The 9,710-nt window shown below is 44.0% G+C and overlaps 2 non-coding genes across 2 annotated transcripts; both read right to left on the bottom strand.

The window, feature by feature from the left end:
• Positions 1-579: 579 nt before the first annotated feature.
• Positions 580-686, bottom strand: LOC120252222. The gene has a single exon (XR_005533764.1). It is a non-coding gene; the product is annotated as a small nucleolar RNA R71 (small nucleolar RNA).
• Positions 687-5,967: 5,281 nt separating this feature from the next.
• Positions 5,968-6,073, bottom strand: LOC120252104. Its single transcript, XR_005533652.1, has one exon. It is a non-coding gene; the product is annotated as a small nucleolar RNA R71 (small nucleolar RNA).
• Between the last annotated feature and the right edge of the window lie 3,637 nt (positions 6,074-9,710).

Below are 9,710 nucleotides of genomic sequence, written 5' to 3'. Positions count from 1 at the left end.
TTTCTTATTCTTTGACCGTTCCGATTTGTTTTCTTTCTTTGGGTGTAGCTCTAGTTTATGACGTGAGCGAAACCTTCGATAATGTTTGAAGGAGAATCCTAAACTTGAACGAACACTTTATAGATGAGAAAATAACCTATGCAAGAGCAAATCAAATTGTCAAGTAGAAGTCGTAGGGTCGATTGGATAGCAGAATAGAATGAGCAACAAAGGACACTCTCGCTTTATTCCGCACTCCCCAGCTTTTGGGCACATAGTCTAGTATTGTGCGATACCCGATCATTGCTCAGAATTTTGGCATCAAGCCGGGCTTCATCCAGATGTTATAGTAGTTAGCACAGTTTAATGGTTTGGCCGATGAGGATCCAAACAATTACATTGAGAACTTCTTGGAAGTGTGCGACATCCTCAAGATTAATGGTGTTACGAATGATGCTATCAAGTTGATAGCCTTCCCATTTTCTTTGAAAGGAAGAGCAAAGCAATGGCTACATTCATTACCTAGAGCATCGATCACTACTTGGGAGGAGATGGTAAAAGCTTTTCTTGCACGATATTTACCTCCTGGAAAAATCCGTGAAGCGTAGGAATAAAATATCATCTTTTGTGCAAATGGAATTGGAGTCTCTTTTTGAGACATGGGATAGGTTCAAGGAGCTCCAGTGGAAATGTCCTTAACATGGGTTCCCCGAGTGGATGATCATTCAAACTTTCTATAACGGGTTGATTCCAAGCACAAGGCAGCTACTTCATGCTGCAGTAGGAGGTACCTTAGGAAACAAGACCCTTGAAGAAGCCTGACATCTCATTGATGAAACGACCATGAGCAGTTATTAGTGGAACATAAGGGACAGAAAAAAGGTAACCAGACTTCAGCATCCTGTATAGCACAAACCTCAGTAATCTCTATCCATAATACACCCACATCACTCTCGAGCCTCTCAAATCAATCATGGGCTCGAGTGGGAGTAAATATACACACTAGAGATGTCTCCTGTACTATGGGAGATGCCTCTATCTGAACCTCCTCAAGCTGTGGCTCCAGTGCTGGCTGTGGTCCCTTTGCTATGTCATCCTCGGTTGTCTCAGATGGGGGCATGATCATCACATAGACTCATTGTCCATATCTCCAGACCATCACCATCAATCTCATAGTCTCTATGCCAAGAAGAGATGATATAATAGCCTTCTCGACCCTCCTGATAGCATCTAACAAACCCATATCTATGATGAGTCTGGTGATATAGGGACCTAAGAACAAAGCACTGACTCTGGCATACTAGCCCTAGTGACACAAGTACTCGACCACGATATGACCTAGATGAATTGGCTCACTCTGTACCATTGAATACAAGTACAAGAACTACTATCAGCTCAAAACACTTATGATGTCACCTTGCCGCTTACCAATCTACTAAGAACAGTACTTGATAAGTGCTTCTGTGATATGAATGCGAAGCGTTCTTTCCTTATGTTGAGCAGTACTTTTCTCGGGTTTTTACACTAATATGTGTGTTTTTATGTTACTTTTATGCACGTTGGGTTGAGAAAAAATTATGAAGGAAAGAAGCCAATGTGGATCACAATGCACCGATTTTGGAGGAAATCTTGCTAAAGTTCAAACTTAAAGATATATGTCGGGTGCGAGACGCTAGAGTGTCTCGCCAACCTCCCCCATATTTGAGTTAGCACAACCATTTGGAGGGCCACAAGGGCGCTCACACTCAAGCATTCCGACTTATGCACATAGAACAAGATCTCCATCAACTTATCCGTCATTGAAGAAGCAAAGCGATCCACGGCATAAACGTGTGCCCGTTTATGTTACCTCAATGAAAAGTAGATTCGGGAGTATTTTTGGGAGAGTACTGTAGCACATACTGCGACAATCACTGCAGCAATCATCAGAAAGCGCTTGTCTGCTCACACGTGCCGAGAAAAACAGGAATTCAGAGAATCCAGACGGGCATGTGGAAATTAGACACGCCCGTGTGGAAATTACACATGGGCGTGTGTAAAATCCACAGGCCCGTGTGGTCGCCCGATTCCACTCTATTTAAAAGCCGATTCAGCCCTCGATTTCAGCATTCTTTTCTCCATCTTTTCCCCAACTTGAGAGAGGGCTTCGGCTAGGGTTTTGAGGGGTATTGGCTAGGGTTTTTGGAGAGGTTCTATGGCTCGACATCGCTATTCCTTAGGGAAGAAGGTTGGTAGGGAGCGCTCGACGAGGCGTATCCTACAATCGCATGTAGGGAATAATTGGACGATCGAGTAGAGGACTCTCCACAATACCATCGACAAGACCATCGAGGGGTTTTTTTCTATGGATTCATTGCTTTTTACATTCTATTTCTTTGATTGTACTTAGCTCCATGGAGAGCTAAACCCCTAGTGGGTACATGGGTATTTGTGAACCTAGGATGTATCCATTTCATTGAATCTCTTTATTATGCTTTCAATTAATTGATGTTTATTGTGAGTTCTAACCTTGAATGCTTGATTGTATGAACGTTTCCCCTAGAGTGACATTAGGGTTGAGAGTTCATGTTGGTAACCTTGTGAGTGAGTGACACACCACGAGTGTTAGACAAAGCTAGGTTGGACAGGGTTGAGAGGATGAGTCGAGAGGTACAGGAGCGTCACCTTTCCCCTCCGACGTGATAGATTCTACCTACGTTCCTCGAGTTACTTGCTACCATAATAGAGTGAATGGTCTAAGGGATGACCATCCGCTGGGGCTTAATTGCGAGTGCAACGGAGTGAAGCATTGAGGTGATCTTAGTATCTATGGCTTAATCGTGGTTAGGGGCCTTCCACCGACCAAAGGGTTAGGTCTATAATTAGGAAGAGATTTATCACTTGGAATCCCTAGAGCTCATTGCAATTCTATGCGAAAAGCGAGGTGTTGAGATTGTTCGATTTCTCCGCAGGGACATGTATGGAGTTAGGCATAGTTGACCTTAGATTTGGGACTATGTAATGAAGGATTTCCATGACTCACTATTGCATTGATTAGGAAGCATAATAGAGGGTTCTTGCACTTGAAGCGATCGTCCCTAGGCGGAGCATTATCCGAGTACCCCATCTTTATCGATTGCCTTACCTTCTTCTTCACTCGTGCTCTCTTACTTGTTGCTTTTACCATTGAGAATTGAATCATTGTCACACTTATCGCTATTGATCTTTCACATAGCTAAGAAGCGAATTAAGTGTTTTTATTCCCTACTCCCTATGGATTCGATACTCGCTCATCCGGGATTATTACTCGACAAACCCGCTGCACTTGCGGATATACATAAGGGGACCTTGTCACTACCCATGTCCCTATAAGGCTTTGTATGCTCTCTACGAGGTCAAAAATGCCGGGATAGTTTGTAGGTAATCGAGTATACTCATCTCGTATCGTTGAATACCTCATCATACAGTCCCAAGTCGTCATCGAAAAACTAGGTGACGCTCATGCTCGAACTCGCTGTCCAAATGGTCTAAACTAGATAGTGTCTGATAAATGTTTGTGTACTAAGAATACAAAGTATTTTTTTCTTATGATGAGCATTATTTTTTTATCGATTTTTATCTCTAATGCATGTGTTTTTTTGTGTTTTTTTAAGCATATGGGGTTGTGGAGCCAAATATGAAAAGAAAGAAGCCAAAAGTAAATTGCGATTGTACTTTGTTGATGAATTCTTGGAGTGAACAAATGTGAAGACCCAAGTTGTAATCGAAGATACGTGAATGTGTGCCAACCTCCATGCGCTCAAGCAACTACATGGTTTGCAGGGGCACAAAGGAGGTCATATTTGTGTATTCTGACTTGTGCAATGTTAGCAAGATCTTCAACAATATGACATTTTATTAAAGTAGCGATGCGATCTACGGCATAGACTTGTTCCTGTTTATATTGCCTTGATGAATAGTGTGGATTTGGGAGTATTTTGGCAGAGTACTGTAGTAGGATACTATTCACATCCCGCAAAAAATCAGATTTCCAAAATTCACATGGTCGTGTGGAAATTCCATATGCCTATTTGGATGCCCGTTTCTAGCCCTTTCTAAAGCAGTGACTAATACCGATTTGGGGATCCATCTTTCATCCTTCTCTCCATCTTTTCTCCAACTTTTGGGATCCTTGTGGCTATGGTTCAGAGGGGCTTTGGCAAGGATTTTGGAGTGGTTCTATAGCTTCAACACCGTGTTTTTTCTTAGAAGATACTTATTGGGGAAGCTTTCGTCCACACCAACCGGGTGAGGTGTGCCCTAGGCTTGACAAGAAGACCTTTGGAGAGGACGAGGCTACTCCACAAGATCATCGATACTGAATTCGAGGTGGTTTTGTTATGGATTATATGTTTTCACTTTTCTATTTTTATTATTGATTGTATCTTGCTCCATAGAGAGCTAAACCCCCTAGTGGGTACTTGCACTTGTAAACACTAGGATGTTATTGTTTCATTGACCTTTTATTATGTTTTCCATAATTGATGGCTTTAATTGAGTTCCAATCTTGAGTGGTTATTGAATGATTTCTCCCTTAGATTGACACTAGGTTTGAGAGTCCATCTTGGTAGACTTTGTGGATGAGTGACACACCATGAGGGTTAGATATTGCTAGATTGGAGAGGGTTGAGAAGGTGAGTTAAGAGTTAGCGGAGCGTCCCCTTTCCCCTCCGGTGTGATTTATCCTACCTCCATGTTCCTAGAGTTCTTTGCGGTCACAATAGAGTGAAGTGCTAAGAGAGGAACTCCGCTGGGGCTTACTTGGGTGAGCAACAGAGTGAAGCATTGAAGTAATCCTTAGTATATGGGTCTTAATTGTGACTAGGGGTCTTTCGCCTGAACCAAAGGGTTAGATCTATATATTGGAATAGGGTCTATCACTTGGAATCCCTAGAGCTTCTTGCAACTGTACAGAATGTGAGGTGTTGAGACTGAGCGATTTCTCCACCGGGGTGTAGTGTAGAGTTAGTCACGGTTGACCTTAGGTTTGGGACCGTGTATTTTAGGATCTCCACGACACATTAAGCATCAGTTAGGAGACATAATAGTTTGTCTTACACTTCAAGCAATAGTTCTAGGCGGAGCAATGTCCTTACTTTTGCTCTCTTACTTGTTGCTTTTAATTTCTGAGAATTGAATCATTACCACACTTATCATTATTGATATTCCACATAGCTAAGAATCGAATTAAGTGTCTTTACTCCCTACTCCCTGTTGATTCGACCCCGCTCATCCGGGATTATTACTTTGACAAACCCGTGCACTTGTGGGATATAAGCAAGCGACCTTGTCAAGTTTTTTCACTGTTGCCGGGGAGCTAGGCGTTTAGAGATACTTTGCACTTTGTTTCTTAGCTATTTCACTACACATTCTATTTCATATCTTCTTATCCTATCATCGTTCTGATTTTCTTTTCTTTACTTTTGGTGCAGCTCCAGGTTATGACCCGAGGGAATCCATCAATATTGATTGAAGGAGACCCTGAGCTTGAACGTACACTTAGAAAAAAAGGGAAAGAACCTGTACAAGAATAGCCTAATTCAGCTGATTTGGAAGTAGTAGGATCTGACAACATGGCAGAACAAAATGAGCAACAACGAACACTATCCGATTATGCCAAACCTTCAGTGTTGGGGACACAATCGAGTATTGTGAGTCCCCCAATTACAACTTAGAACTTCGAGCTAAAGCCGGCATTCATCCATATGCTGCAGCAGTCCGCACAATTCAACAGTTTGGCCGATGAGGATCCAAACAGATACATAGAGAGCTTCCTCGAGGGTGTGCGACATGCTCGAAGATAAATGGTGTGACGGATGATGCCATCAAATTGAGAGCCTTCCCATTTTTCCTTAAAGGGGAAAGCGAGCAGATGGGCTACACTCATTACCTAGAGCATCAATCACTACATGGGAGGAGATGGCGAAGCTTTTTCTAGCCCGTTATTTCCCTCCCGGAAAAATCAAGCAAAAGCTTAGGAATGAGATCTCATCCTTTATGCAGTTAGAATTGGAGTCTCTATTTGAGACATGGGAAAGGTTCAAGGAACTCCTGCGAAATGTCCACAACACGGATTCCCAGAGTGGATGATTGTTTAAACCTTCTACAATGGTTTGAACCCGAGTACAAAGGCAACCCTTGGATGCGTGGCGAGGAGGTACCTTAGGTAGCAAAACCCCCGACGAGGCTCGTCAATTGATTAAGGAAATGGGGTTAAATAGCTACCCAGATGGAACGCTAGGGAGAAGAAAAAGGTGGGTCGGTCTCCATGAAATTGATCGCGGTAACTTCATTGGCGACCCAAGTGGAGAGTTTGAGTAGAAGCTTGATCTTATAGCTCGAATAGAGTTGTAGCCATGACCGATTGCACGGTTGTGGTGGAGGACATGCTCCCTCCAATTGCCCAATCATCATTGGTGATGTTTCTTCGATTGAGAATGTTGACTTTGTAGGTAATGGAATGAGACCTCAAGGGAATCCATACAGCAACACCTACAATTCAGGTTGGAAGAATCATCCCAACTTTTCATGGAGTAATCAAGGACCACAGAAGACCATGGGGCCATCGGGGTTCCAACAACAACAACAAGCCCCTCAAGTGAAAAACAGAATTTGAGGCTTGGAAACCCGAATGACGGATTTGGAGAAGCACTTGGCTCGATTTGTTCAATCGGCAAATACAAGGTTTGAATCAGTCGAGGCTACACTTCGCAATCACACCGCCTCCTTGCACAATCTTGAAAATCAAGTGGGGCAAATTGCAAAATCTCTTTCCGAAAGGCCACATGGGTGTTTACCAAGCAACACGGAAACCAACCCGAGAGAACATGTGAAGGCGATCGCTTTGAGAAGTGGTCGTGAGGTTGAAGGGAGGCTTCCGAGTGAGATGCTGAAAGAACACGCACCCGAGGTTATAGAGCTTGAGGATGGAGCAAACAAAGAGAAAGAGGTGGCACCCCCACCTTTCAAGCCAAGAATCCCTTATCCCACTAGATTGAAGAATGACCAAGGGGATGAACAGTATAAGAAGTTCTTGAGTTTGTTCAAGAAACTCCACATCAACATTCCTTTTGTTGAAGCCTTGGCTCAAATGCCTAAGTATGCGAAAGTTCTTGAAAGACCTATTGACCAACAAGAGGAAATTGGAGGAGAGTGCTTCAGTGATGCTTGATGCTTCATGCTCGGCGGTGTTGCAAAAGAACATGCCGAACAAGAAGAAGGACCCGGGAAGCTTGAATATTCCGTGTAACATCGGCAACTTAGATGAGGAAATGGCATTGGCGGATTCAGGGGCAAGTATCAACGTCATGCCATATACTTTCTTCTAAAAGCTAGGCTTGGGTGAGCCTAGGCCTACTATGATGACTTTACAATTAGCATACCGAACGGTACGACATCCGAGAGGCATCATTGAAGACGTGCTTGTCAAGGTGGACAAGTACATTTTTCTGGTTGACTTTGTAGTGCTAGATGTCGATGAGGATGCAGATGTACCCTTGATACTTGGGAGACCGTTCTTGCGGACTTCCAAAGCATTGATTGACATGGACGGCGGAGAGCTCACATTGAGAGTCGGAGACGATAAGCTCACTTACCGCCTTGCTGAAGCCATGCGGCATCCTCTCGATTTTGATGACACTTTGTATTTTCTAGACACTACAGATGAGATTGTTGATGAATATATACAGGAAATGTTCAACCCAGATCCGTATGAAGGTTTGTTTGACCAAGAGGAGAGCAATGAAGAAGTAATGATGCTTGGTTCAAATGGAGAGGAAATATCTACCCCGGGGATCTTGAAGAATGTGCTCTAAAAAATTAAGAGGGCTAGGAGACGCCATCGAAAACGCCCCAAGACTGTTGGAGATGTACATGAGCCAAGGGAGTTGGACGAACGATTGCTAGGTGGTCCGAAGCCCGATAGTACACACTCTACCCTCAAGAGACTTTGCTCATCATGCTTTCAAGTTATGGGTAAGAGGGCAACCTTCATTCATGAACCCCGTGAGGTAAGAAAGATACGTCAAGCTTAGTGACATTAAACAATACTTCTTGGGAGGCAACCCAAGTGTTTACTATTTTTGTACCTTTTAGTTTAGTTTGTTTGCATGAATAAATTGTTAAGTGTTGGTGTTTCTATTGTTAAGTGCTTGTGCTGCAATTTTATTTTGGGTTTTTAAAAGAATTCATCATGTGTTTTGTTGCGAATTGGCGAAGTTTGGTCATTTGAGTTCTATTTCGTGTTTTTATCTAGTAAATTTTGCATAATAGGGCGGGGCTCGGAGTGTGTAGACATGTTCAGACTAGTTCTGCAGAGCCTGCAGGTTTTTCTAAGTTATCCAGAGAAAACACACGGGCGTGTGGAATTTCTGCACGCCCGTGGGGTGTGTCTTGTGAACTCATCCGGAGAGGTCACAGGCGTGCGGCCGCCCACGTGGACGATAATGCGGCCGCACACACCGTGGGTAATTTCCGCGCAGGCGTGTGCCTTCTGCAGAGTTGGGCGATTTTTCCCGAGAACACACAGGGGTGTGGACTCACCCCTGTGGGTGACCTTGTGAATCACACATAGGCGTGGGTAATTTCCGCCTCTGCACTGAAACTCTGCAGGGTTGCTCCCTCCATCCCGAGAAAACATAAGGGCGTGCGGCTGCCCCTGTGAATTGGGCTTGTGAATGTCCATTCCCGTGGGGAATTTCCACATGGGCATGTGGAAGACTTGATATCTTTCTCGGATGTCCAGGGAAGCCACGGAGGACGCGTGCGCGCCTCGTGGAGTGCGGGCGCATGGGCGTGGATAATTTCCCTGCGCCCGTAGGAGATCGTTTCTAAGTCGGTGAGAGTTTTTTCCCGAGAGCGCACAAGGGCGTGCATACGCCCCTGTGGAGCTCTAGAAGTGAGGCGCACGGCGTGGGGAATTTCCACACGCCTGTGTGGATGACCAGAATGTCAAAAGTCACGAGTTCTGTTTAAAAAGGGGATGATTTCTCTCCTTCTTCACGACTCCTTTTCACTAAAAACACTCTCACAACATTCTCCGAGTCCATTGCGCCAATTTGGTGGGATTTTTAGCAAGTTTTTCGGTCGGCTCTTTATTTTTCTCACTTCTCCTTGTCGGTAAATTCATTTTCTTCATCTTCTTCATCAATTCATGATTTCTGTTGATTAATCTGGTTAATAATGCTTCGTTTGTTCAATTGGAACAATGATTTATGTTTAGAACGAAAGTTAGAGATATTATTGAGTTGTATTTTTTTGATTGTTGATGCACGGCCGTGTGGTTCTCACGCCCGTGAATCCACACGCGTGTGTGAAATTCCACCCGACCGTGTAGATTTCGCAATATTGTTTTTATCAACTGTTTGACTAATTTTGTTTAAATTTGGCAGATCATGACACCTAGGTCAAAGAAGCAACCTGATAAGAGGCCACGCGAGTCATCCTCTGAGCCCGAGGGCATGCGATTTGCGATTCTCGAACATCAGGTCAGTTACGAGCGCTTATCACGACTCCGCTTCGGACAGACTCGATTCCTGGACACGACTATACTGTGAGATCTTCAGCTGGGAGATGAGTTCGCTGATTAGGTTGAGGACTTGGTTTCAGATGGTGGTTGGCGGCAGTTGTTGACGATTAGAAAGCCTGTCATACGAGAGTTTACACTTGAGGTGCTCTCCTCGTTTGAGTTTGATAGAGTGTATGGAAGCTTCGAC

Source organism: Dioscorea cayenensis, chromosome 20 (genome assembly GCF_009730915.1).
Source record: "Dioscorea cayenensis subsp. rotundata cultivar TDr96_F1 chromosome 20, TDr96_F1_v2_PseudoChromosome.rev07_lg8_w22 25.fasta, whole genome shotgun sequence".
In the NCBI taxonomy this organism is placed as follows: domain Eukaryota; kingdom Viridiplantae; phylum Streptophyta; class Magnoliopsida; order Dioscoreales; family Dioscoreaceae; genus Dioscorea; species Dioscorea cayenensis.
The sequence above is the reverse complement of the archived record's forward strand: the minus strand, read 5'-3'. Positions and strand labels throughout refer to the sequence as shown.